Here is a 12,822-nt window from a genome sequence, read left to right as displayed (position 1 = left end):
CACCATCTTTCCTCAGAAACAGAGAATAATCATTTTTTGACTGAGTAAATCCTTGAAACTTCAATTCTTCAACCAATCTGGCAAACCATTGCCTGGAAGCTTGTTTGAGGCCATATAAAGACTTCTTAAGTCTGCAAACATGCCCTGTAGGAGCAGAAACACCCTCTGGAATCTTCATATAGACTTCTTCATAAAGTGTACCATGAAGAAAAGCATTGTTTATGTCTAATTGAAACAAATTCCAACCATTCTGAGTAGTAAGAGATATCAAACATCTAGCTTATAGTTGACATTTTTACAACTAGAGAAAAAGTTTCTTCATAATCAACCCCATATTTTTGAGTAAAACCCTTGGCAACAAGTCTAGCCTTGTATCTTTCAATACTTACATCAGCATTCTTCTTGATTCTATACACCCACTTGTAGTCTATGGCTTTCTTTCCTTTAGGAAGCATAACAATATCCCATATATTGTTTTTGTTAAGAGCAGAAATCTCTTTATCCATAGCATTTACCTAGGAAGAATTCTGAGCTGCTTCATTATAGCTTGTTGGTTCAACAAGAGATTGATGAACACATATATCTAGCTGCTGTTTCTCAGGAAGGGAATAAAAAAAAACCAAGTTACACCAGTGAATGGTGACAGCATAACAATGGTAATCAGAAAAATGATTAGGTGGTTTAGATATTCTGGAAGATTTTCTAACTGGATCAGAATTAGGTGTAACATTTGAGGTTTCAGGTAAAATAGTAGAAAAAATATTGGTTTGAGGAACAGGATTAGGTGAGACAGAAATAGGAGTGGGATCAGAGTTATTATTAAGATCAGAGAAAATTTCAGGAATATCAGAATAAGATTGTGAAATTGGGGTGTTAACAGGTGGGAAAAATTTGTTGGCATAATTTTTGTGAGGTGTGGGAGAAAAATGAAAAGGAAAATGTTTTTCATAGAAAATAATATCCTTGATATATTGTTTGTGGCAAGGTTAAGGACTTTGTAAGATTTTTGATTTGGAGGGTATCCTAGAAACATACATGGTGTTGCTCTAGGATCTAACTTGTTTCTGTGAGTTTTAGAAGTGGAAACATAGAAAAGACAACCAAAAATCTTTAGATGAGACAAGTCAGGAACATAATCATACATTCTTAAATAAGGGGTTACAAAACCAACAGATTTGAGTGGCATCCTATTAATTATATAGGCTGCAGCCAAAATACAATCTCCCTAAAATCTAGCAGGTTCTTTGGACTGAAAAAATAATGCTCTATCAGTCTCCAAGAGATGCTTGTGTTTCCTTTCAACCACCCCATTTTGTTGGGGTGTATCAGTACAAGATTTTTGTTTCAATATACCATACTGAGATAACAACAGTTTCATTTTTCCTTCTGTAAGATCAGGGGCATTATCTGATCTCACAGCCAAGACTTTGGAAGAAAATTGAGTATGTACATAACTAAGAAAATGAGACATTAGAGAAATTGAATCACTTTTATTTTTCATGAAATGAATCCAAGTCATTCTAGAATAGTCATCCACAATTGTAAGAAATTGATTACAACCAGTATGTGTGGCATGAGTGTAGGGACCCCACACATATATATGAATGAGTTAAAAGGATTTACAAGATTTTATTGAGCTAGTAGGAAAAGAAAACCTAGAGTGTTTAGCTAAAGGACAAACTTGACACAAGTTTTCAGCTAAACAACCATGAACATCAGTGCCCTTAATGGACTTTATTTTATCAAAAGACATGTATCCTAAACGAAGGTGCCATAATTTGGCTTCTTCAACTGCTACTAAACTGTGATTCTCAAGATCAACAACATTATTTTCACTCAAGAAATCTTCATTAAGACTGTATAATCCTCTGTCCAATCTACCAAGCACTATTAGACTGATCAAAGAAGGGCCCTGAAGTAAACATGTATCATTAGTGAATGATACAGATCCTGAATCATCTTTGCAGAACTTTGATATTGACACCAAGTTAAACTGAAAACCAGGAACATGCAGGACATTATTAAGAGTAATGCTTGATTTAAGCAAAACTGTTCCTATATGCTCAACTTTCAGTTTCTTTCCATCTAGTATTGTTATAAGTCTTTCATCAAGTATCTTTGAGTATGTTTTAAACATTGAAATATCAGCATACATATGATCAGAAGCTCCATTATCAAGAATCCATGTAGGAAGCATAGGAGAAGCAAGACAGAAATTACCTGCTAAGTGAGAAGTTACTGCTAAGCCAAGGGAACTTGAACCTCTAGAGAGTTCACCTTGCTCAGCAGATTGTTGTTTATTAAGATAATGCAGAATATGCTTGTGTTGTTCTTGAGTAACTGATGCTGCTACTTTCTTAGCTTTATTTTTGAAATCAGAAGGGTAGCCATGAAACTTGAAACATTTTCTATTGTGTGGTTTCTCATTTTACAATGATCACAGTACAAGTTGTTTCTGGTGTAAACAAAATTCCTTGTATTCGAGCCTACAGAATTAGCTTCAAACATTTGTCCTGCACCTCTAGCAGAATTATAGATTCTGTTGTTGCTTAATTGAGTTCTGGTATCATTTAACTTCTTAGCATAAAATGCTGAAGATTCCAAATTCTGCCGATTCTTGATGTTGTTCAGATTCATTTGAGTTTGTTCTTGAAGCAACAAACCATATGCCTTAGTTACAGTTGGTAGAGGATTCATCATCAGAATAGTACTCTTAGTATGAGAAATCTTATCATGAACCTTCATAAAAAAATGAATTAATCTCTGACTTTGCTGAGACTTAAACAATTGCTATGTTAGATTATAGTTACAACCAGTACAAACACCGGCAGGTAAAGGATCTAATCCATCCAACTGATCCCATAGTTGCTTAATTCGAGTATAGAATTCAGGAATACCTTCAGATTCTCCTTGAGATATGTCTGCTAGTTGTTGTTGCACTGAGAACAACTGAGGTCCAGAAGATTGACTAAACCTTTCTTCCAAATCCAGCCAAATTGACCTAGCTGTCTTCAAGTAAAGAACACTTCGAGCAATTGAAGGCTCAAGAGAATTTAAGATCCAAGAAATCACCAGATTGTTACATCTATTCCAGATTCTGAGATTTGGTGAATTGTTTGAAGGTTGACTCAAACCTCCATCAACAAAACATGATTTGTTTCTTGCTGATAACGCAATTGTCATAGAACGTTTCCAGTCGTTGAAGCTTGTTCCATCAAATACTACATTTACCAATTTTGTTGCAGCAAGATCAGCATTACTCAGAAAATATACAGAATTTGGATTCTGTGTTGGATCTAATTCTGCATTTGGATCAGAATTAGAATTTCCAGAAATTTTTGTAGAATGTCGAGGTGCCATTGTTGAATTTCGATTGAACTTAAGAAGAACAACAAAAATATGAAACGATCAAACTTCAGATAAAACTAAAGATAATGCGGAAATTAGATCAGAATCGAGCTAAATTTAGTTCTGATACCATGTTGAAGTTCATCAATTGAACTTTATTCTGGAAGAATTTTCCAGAAAATGTAAGAAGAAAGGAAGAGAGAAAAGCTTGAAGAAGAAGAAAAATAAGTTTTATTATTTGTTGGATAATCTGAAATTACAGCATAATATGTGTATATATACAAGAGTTAGTTACAGAAACTCTAACAAACTTATGCTGAGCTGGAGTTAGCTGACTGTGCTTCTAATTGTGCTGCTGACATTGTTGACTCTGCTTCCTTGTGCTGACTTGGACCATGTATTCCAACAGTAAGTTCTTGAATGTTCGATTACAATATTAATACTCCTGTAATCTTTATTAGGTTAGCTACTCCTAACAAATTAACAATGTATGGCTTGAGTTTAATTTATTAGTCTAACAATAATTATTACTCCATATTATGCAACAGCTGCACTCAACATTAAAATCAATTAAAGCCAATACCTTAATTAATCGCTTATTTGTGAACAAATTCTAAAGAAGACGTATTCAACAAAGAACATTAAAGGGTGACGAATACTTAGGGGAATAAGAGCAACCTATTTTACAATTCTTAGAACTAGTGGTGCATAATTAATCAGCAGTGCTTCTTATATATGCTCTTAAATATGTTTGTTCAATTAGTGGAAGAGTTATCTTCATAAATAAATAAATAGGTGTATTGGGCTAATGTCACAACATATACTACTAGAGCTCGAGAAGAGAAATTTTTAGTAATAATTATAAATATGTAAATCATTAAAATTTCGGCACATCTAATAAATAGTACTTATTTATATTATTTTTTTTAATTATTTTTTTTCCATTTTAACACAGAGGTGTTAAAAACTGTTCCGAATTGAAATAAATAGAGATAATTCAATGCATAATTAAGCGGTATAAGTTATATAAGACTCAAATTTGTATTGAAATGACCTGACCTAACTAATCAAAGCCCAACTCGAATCAACTTATGATCTAAATTGACATCTCTAATTTTCTAATTTATTAGTTGTATTTACAGTAATATATTTGTTAGGAGAAAAAATTCAAAATTTTGTTGTATAATATGAATTATAAACATCTTTTCCTAGTCAATACTTTACACAAATAAATAGAGACAATTTAGATGAAAATGGTCATAGAATACTATGGTAGGCGGAACTGTTTTTATGCAAGTTTAGAAGAATTAGTTAGGGGGTTAGAAAATAACGTCAAGAAAGAAAGAAATGAGGCTGTCCTAATCACATGAGGTTTGTGAGGCACCGCCCCAATCACTTAGCACCACTCCAGCACCGGCCAAAGCCAACTTAGCCCAGCTCTTTCGAATTTTGTTTCTTTCCAACCACTCTTTTTCTGCCACGTCTTTTGTGGGCTCTCACCACTGCTGACTCCTAATCATTATTCCTAAACATAACATTACAAGAAAAATATTGGTAAAGTAGTTTTTAATGATTTGTTTCAAGTATTGAATGTTTTCTAAAGCAATAATCATGGTAAACATAATTTTTGGTTTTATCATAAACTTTCAACATAATATTATTCTCAAAGCGGGGCACTCATTGAGCAGACACAAGGATTAGTTAGGCACAATATGAAAATGACTCTAGCTAACACGAGTGGGGTATGGCTGTTTGGGTCATTGGGTTGTGCTTGTCTCAAGCCAAAAATATAAAAGCATGTGAGTCAGGTCAATGTATAGGCTTTGTTTTTAAAAGATCAGCACAAGCCAAACATGACACGTTCTCTTCTTGACCTTTTTATTAGGCAAGACCCAATTGAGTACGAGGCACATTAGCACGATACATGCGCCTATACCCGTGATTAGCTATCATCTTTTCAAATAAGATACATTTTGTCCTTATGCATGAGTAGTATAAATGAACCATGATTTTGTCATAAATTTTCAACATAATGTCATTGTAAAGAATATATATTTTGCTTACGACATAACTTTAAACACTAGGCTTTTGTTGTTTAAGCACATCATTGATCAATCAATATCATAATTACATAGAAATTCCAAGATTTACAGCTCTTGTTAGTATTAGTTTAGTGGTTAATATTATGCCACGCAATGAAGGTGGTGATAATTGGAAGAGAATCTAAATTTGGTCTGTTCTTTTTGTAAGCTATACTGTTTTGGGGTTTGGAATTATTTGTGGTCGGTAAGCCTTGTTTGAGTTTAGGCTAGCTTTTTTTATATGTGTTGTAACTTCAATAAATGCATTTTATCACAAGCAAAAATAGAAAAAACTTGGTATTTAATTACGATATGACAGATTCAGTGTGTTTATTGATTGCCAAGATCCCGGGAGAAGGGGAGTGTACGTTTGTTCTGGGGACTGTTCGATTTTCAGGATTGTTTTTCACGTGTTTGAGTTGGACGAATCTTAGATTTGCTAGTTGGAATTATTTGTGTCGAATTTGGGTGGTGAATTCGAGTCATTGAATGGAGTACTCTGGGCGTTTTGATTGATATTGACTGAAGTCCGAAGGTGGAGTATACATGTGGTTAGGGGTCATGTTGTAACACTAGCTAGTAAATGGTGCTACGCTGAGAGCACCATCTTTTACGGGCTCTTTGCATAATAAAAATTAGGCTACATACTAATGATAACATTGATTTTCTCGGTTTTCAAATAAATTGGCACGTTTTTTATATCACATTTGTCTATGCATTAATTCAATTGTGTATATATCTAATCATCAATAATTAAAATCATGAAATGTTGATACTTTGAAAATGCACATTAGAGGATCTAATAAGATCACACATGACTATGTTTTTTCTTATTTATATATTACAAAATCTAATCAAAGTATAGTTTGTAAACAGTATCAAAAGACAAAATAGATGATCTATTTAGATGTGAAATACATTGTAGACGATAAGCTAACATTAGATCTATACCATATGGAATCTGAATATATATTTAGATATATACAAACTTAAGCATCTTAGGAAATTACTCATATATTACTGTAAAATTAATATAATGCACAATAGATTAATGTGTAACAAAAGAAAAGTGAGATATACCTTATCGAGGCGTTTGGTAGGAGGGATAGAATTAAGTAGGATAAGAAGGTGAGATAAGACTGTGGAATTAATAGACGTGATAAGGATAAAAATAGTGTATTTCATTGGTTGGATTGGGTTGGGATTAGATTAGAATCACTAATAAAAATACAAAATTACCCTTACTATCCTTTCTTCACTCTCTTCTTCTTTTTATTTTACTAGTTGTTTGAAATAAAAATATTGTGGTAGTGTTCGAGTTTTGTAAATATTAGCGGCAGTGTTCGAGTTTTGTAATATTCGTAGTTGTGTTCGGGTTTTTTAATAGCAAGGGTACATGAATTTAGAAGTAATAACAAGGAGTAGTAATAAATTATCTATGGAGAAATATCTATGAAAAAGCAATGATTAAAAGTGAGGTTATCTAGAATTTGTTAGAATCTAAAGATTTGAAATACATTATACCATTATTTTAGATATTATTTTAAAACGCAATACGGTTTTTTATTATCTAAATAATTTTTGAATAGCTTTGTTTTAAAATGACTGCGATAATAAGTAGTAATAAGAAAATGTAATATTATTAAAATTTAAGGTTACGTAAAATGGATCAAATGTAAAATATATGTAAGAATTGTATTTGGCGATTAGATCAATGTGTTGACTGTTATAAAATATGTTGCTTTAAAGTAGAAGATAAAGTTTAGGTGAATGGAAATTTTTTTCACAAAATACATAAGTTTGCATGTTATTTAACTCTTGTTTCAATGCTAAACATTTCTATACATTATTATGTTTTAGCATTCATTGTTAAGCACTAAAACCTATGTAAGTTGTATATTGCAACTATTTCTCTCATTCTTGATTTTATTTTAGCCATGGAAGATAGTAATAAAGAGAGTTTTCTAACATCAAGGTTAGTTGCAAAGAAAGAGCAATGATTAAGTATATCATTCATCTTGATTGGTTGAATTGGTATCTTGATCGATCCTGGCTAACAAAAGCTGATGAATAATGTTCGAAGTATTAGTAAGAGATTACAAGAAGCTGATACTGAGAAAGAAAAGAAAAGAATCAAGCTAAGGAAGAGTGAGATGAGTTAAATTGTTTTGGAAAGAAGTGACACTATACTCTCTATTTCTCTTCCCTTAGCCTTGTCTCTTTGTTCCCTCCTTTTTACTATTTTATTTTTTAATGGCTTTGAAAACTATAAGCCACATTTGCTCTTCTCTAACTCATTCCTTCTATCATTAGCCGAAACTCTTTCTCTCACTCTCTTTCTTTCTTTATTAATCCCTATTGTCCCTATTCCATCTTTAAAAAGGCTTTGAAAATTATAGGTTGCATTTGCTCTTCCCCCCTCAATCTCCCCCAACTCTTTTTTTTTCCTGCTTTCTTCATCTCTCTCTTTCTTTTAGCCTTCTCCTCTCCTTTTCTCTCATATCCCCCCTTCTCTCAAGGCCCTTTTATCTCTTATCACTCTATTGCTTTCTCTTTTAATCCCGCCTCTCTTATTCTGCTAGTCCCCTCTCTCTCTCTTCTCCTTACTCCTTTCTCATAGCCCTTCTTTCATTTGCTCTATGCTGGACCTCCTCTCTCTCTCTCTCTCTCTCTCTCTCTCTCTCTCTCTCTCTCTCTCTCTCTCTCAGCATGTGTTCTCTTTCTTTTCCCTTGGCCTTGTCTCCTTGTTTTGTCTCACTCATTCCTTCTTTTAGCCGAAACTCTTTCTCCCACTCTCTCTTTCTTTTGTAATCCCTCTTGTCCTTGATCTATCTTTAAAAAGGCTTTGAAAAATGATATATTGCACTTGCTCTACTTCTTCCCTCAGCCTCCTTATCTTTCTTAGCTTTTCTCTATCCCTCTCTTCCTTTTGGTCCCCATCTTTCTTATTCTCTCCCACCCTCCTCTCTTTGGGCCCCTTAATCTATTTTTGTGCTATTGCTTTCTCTTTTGACTCATCTCTTTCTCTTTTTTTTTTCTCTCGACTCCTCTCTCATAACCCTTCTTTCTTTTACTCTCTCCTAGACCTCCTCTCTCTCTAGTCCTCCCTTTCGCGCTCTCTTCCATCCCACTATGTCATTTTTTGGCCCGCGTTCTATCTCTCGACCCTTCTTATCCCGGGATCCTTCCCCCTCACTCCTATCTCTCAGCTCCCCTTTCTCCCTCTATTCCTCTCTCATCCTCTCCTTCTCCATCCCCTTTCTCTCCCTCACTATCTCTTCCCTTCTCCTTTCATCCCTTGTTTTTTTAAAGCTAATTATAACTATGTTTATACGAACATTTTTTTTTAAAAAAAAGAGCACTTATATATGAATCTAGCACGATCCTTGTATAATGTTTGTGTACTATGTAGTGCTACAAATATTAAAGTGATTTTGGTTCCCAAGTTATTTTGGCGGTGCCCCAAGTTATTGTCACTTTTTAAAGTTTTTATTTCCTTTCCTAAGAATATATGAGTGCATTGGAAGTACCTTGCGAATGGTATGGATTTTGCATTTGTATGTATATAATCCTCTTATAGGAGCTCATGTCAAAGCAATAAAAGTCTGAACAGTGGAATTAAAACAATACTCTATTTTAGGAAAATTTGTGAGGAAGGTCCTTTTATGAGGTCGACCTTGTGTGGAAGGTCTTTTTATGAAAAAGGTGGCATGAAAGGTCCGTATATGAACATTGAGTTGCGAGGAGGGTCCTTTGACCAAATTCTGGCGTTGACCATTTTTTTTCCAACTAAAAATAATTACGTGATGTGCACATGACCACTTAATTGAGGTTTTTTCTTTCCTTTTCCCCTCTTTTCCCTTGATTTCCTTTTTCCCCCTTTAAATTAAGCTTGGAAACAACAATTAGAATTAGAATTATGGTTGTTAATTGTTATGGTGTTTGATTTCACTAGAACCACCAGAACTAGAATCGGCCACCGATGAAAACCACCCATTAAAACCCACACCTCGAACATCCACCCCACTAGAACCCAACCCCACGACCCCCACGAACACCCACCCACCAATAACCGACGAAATTTAAAGAACGAAGAAGACAATGGGGAAAAGTTCAAGCAACTAACATCACTAAGGTAAGGAGGAAAGAAGAGCACGCAGCACCGGCTATGGTTGAATGGCTTTGATTGGCATTCAATTGTAATTTTAGGGATAAGAATTGAAGATTTGAGATTAATTTTGTTCTGAAATTAGGGTTTCATAAGGGAGAAATGGGAAAAGAGGGAAAATCATGAGAAAAGATGGGAAAGGGAAAAAAAGGGTAACTTAAGGGGTCACGTGATTTGCACGTGATTTTTAGTGGCCGGAGAAAGTTTGTCAATGCTGGAATTTGGTCAAAGGACCCTCCTCGCAACCCAATGTTCATATAAGGACCTTTCGTGTCACCTTTTTCATAAAAGGACCTTCCATACAAGGTCGACCTCATAAAAGGACCTTCCTCGCAAATTTTCCCTTATTTTATTATATTTGGATAATACTCAAATTTCAGGAATAATTACACCTACGTACAAAGTATGTAATTTTGGCTATTTGAGTAGCAAAACATCAGTCAGATACAATTATACATTAACTTCATAGAGTCCTTTGGTTATCTATCTTTTGCTCTAAAATCATCTTCTTCTTTTCAAGGTCCAAGAAACCTCCAAACAATAGCTGAAACCGCTCCAATAACCACGAACAAGATAATGAGGTCAAATCCACCACCAATGCCAACTACTACACTTGGGCCTAAGGTAAAAAAAAGAAAACAGTAACCAACCCCATCCACCATAGAATGGATACTAGAGCCAAATTCATATCCACCAATAAGTGGTGGAACTATAAGTGGATTCACATATATGCTGGCCTAGTAGAAAAAAGAACATAAGTTATGAAAAAAAAACACATTCTAATCGAAAATTTGGACAGTTGATTTGTTATTTCGGATGATATACTACAAGAGGGGGGGGTGAATTATAGTATATTCCTAGTGCCTACTTTTCGCGGAATATAAAACTGATTGCTGTTAGGAACTTAGACAATGCAAAGCGGATTTGACGAGGAAACCATCCAGGGCCCAATGGAAAGTAAAACCTCGACCCTCTAAAGGATTTCAAACCAAACCAATCAACTATAATAAGGCAAACATACAAATTACAATCTATTATACTCAGACCTTTACTGACAAGTTCCTGACTGAACTTGCTACTTGATAAGACCCTATCTTACCCAAGCTAAGTCTCACACTTAGATTCACTCGTACTCCTTGAGTACTACCCACTTGGCCTCTCACTAGAAGCTCAATCGGCTTCACCCTAGAAGCTCACACATTGTACTCTTACAATACAATTATAATAACGAGAATCCTCACGAACTCTCACACCCCAATACATAAAACACTCTAAACCCTTTTCCCAATTACAAGATCTCAAAGAATAACTTTAAATACATATAAATGAATTAAGAGATAAAACTAATATGATGGACACTCAAGATCTGTTTGGAACTTACTGGACGAACTGAAACCAAACCTGACTGGAACTTTGACCTGGAGGTTTGACTTAGCTTCGTGGTGAAGGATGAAACCATTAAGCACGACCACTAAGCTTCATCAGCCTCGACTTTGAATGAATACATATGAGCATATTTATAGTACACCCAAATTATTCTTTTCGTAAAAGATAAGTTTTATTAAAAGATAGAAATAAAAGATATTTTCCAAAAATAAGTTTTCCAAAAATATATTTTTTGTTAAGAATATATTCTATCAATAATAATAAGATATATTTACCATAAAATCAGATTTTATCTAAATCTTATATTTTCCAAATATACTAATATATATTTTTACAAAAGATATACTTACCATATCTTTTTACGAAAGATATACTTAGCATAAAGTTAGATTTTATTTAACTTACTTTGCTAAAAATATTTTCCAAAAATAACTTTTCTTTTTCTAAAGGGATTTATTAGAAAATAAATACCTTTATTTTGTAAAATCAAATCCCTAAAAGATATGCACGTATTAGGTAAATATATATCATTAAATTCGACCTGCGACCTTTAACGACGTACAGACCTATGTTTCGATGAGGTTCTAGAACTCTGAAAATCTCTGAGTTCCTGACAAGTCAGTAACTCTAATTTCATTGACTATCATGAGTTCACCTTGGTTCTTTAGACTTGTTCCAGACTGACTTTTATGTCCAACATACTTACATGAATCCTAGAGCGATATACTTCGATTTCTCCATCTTCATGTTGTTTCTTTGAATTCTTGTTCTGGAATCTTGTAGTATTGATGTATTCTACATCTCGTGGCAACGTTCCACTTCTGGAACCGCAGGCCAAGTTCCTAACTGGAACTTGCTGTCACTCTTTTTCATTCCTTATTGGAACTCGCAGACCAGGTTCCTTTCTGGAACTTGCTGTCATCTTTGCAGTCCAAGCTTCACCCTTTAGCTTGTTGTCATGATTTTGTTAGGAAGCTCCTTGTGTGTACCTGTTAGGGAACACTTCATGTACCTGTTAGGGAACATGCTCCGGCTCTCGTGGGAAAGCCTGCCAAAGGTTCCTTCTGCATCTCGTTAGAGAATATCTTCTGGTTCCTTCGTGGTTTGGTTCTTGTGGGAGAACCTGCTTTAGGTTTATTCATTCTCTCTTGTTCCTCTTGAAGTCTTCTAGGTTCCAACCCATTGAATTCACCTAAGTCATCATTTCCTGTCTTCATAAACACTTAAGAGAACATTAGATTGAAGTTTGTTTGTCATAAACAAACTTCAAGTAAGAGAACTAATTAAACTTAAAGCTTATGTAAATACTCCTACACATATACGACTCATGTATGCATAGTGTACTTATCTCATGAAGCTAACATATGCAAACACCTATATACATAGTTACCTTCATGGTTCCTTAGCCATCATCATTCTTATCAACCATAACTCATCATTGTTCTTGTACCTTCTATTGCTTATCATATATTGCTCAGGTTCCTTATATTTAGCATAACTTGTTCTTTCTATGCACAACATAACAAACACGTTAGATAGATAATCATCAATAGTTTATAATCATCAAAACCTAATTACTCAACATGATCTTTCTTTATTGATATCCTATACTACTTCCAATATTAATTTCTTCTTTGGATAATACTAATGTTAACCACTATAGATTTTTCGGTTAAGATATTAATCATAGTTTTAGATACAATTGCAAGACATATTATAAGTAGAGGATATCCAGACATTTAAATGCTTCAAAAGACACCTTAACACACTATAAGAAATCACACAATAAGAATTCCATAGAAATTGTGGGTCTTCCCATGAGAGCTTGCACGAGCAGCC

Source organism: Chenopodium quinoa, unplaced genomic scaffold (assembly GCF_001683475.1).
Source record: "Chenopodium quinoa cultivar QQ74 unplaced genomic scaffold, ASM168347v1, whole genome shotgun sequence".
Lineage (NCBI taxonomy): Eukaryota > Viridiplantae > Streptophyta > Magnoliopsida > Caryophyllales > Amaranthaceae > Chenopodium > Chenopodium quinoa.
The sequence above is the reverse complement of the archived record's forward strand: the minus strand, read 5'-3'. Positions refer to the sequence as shown.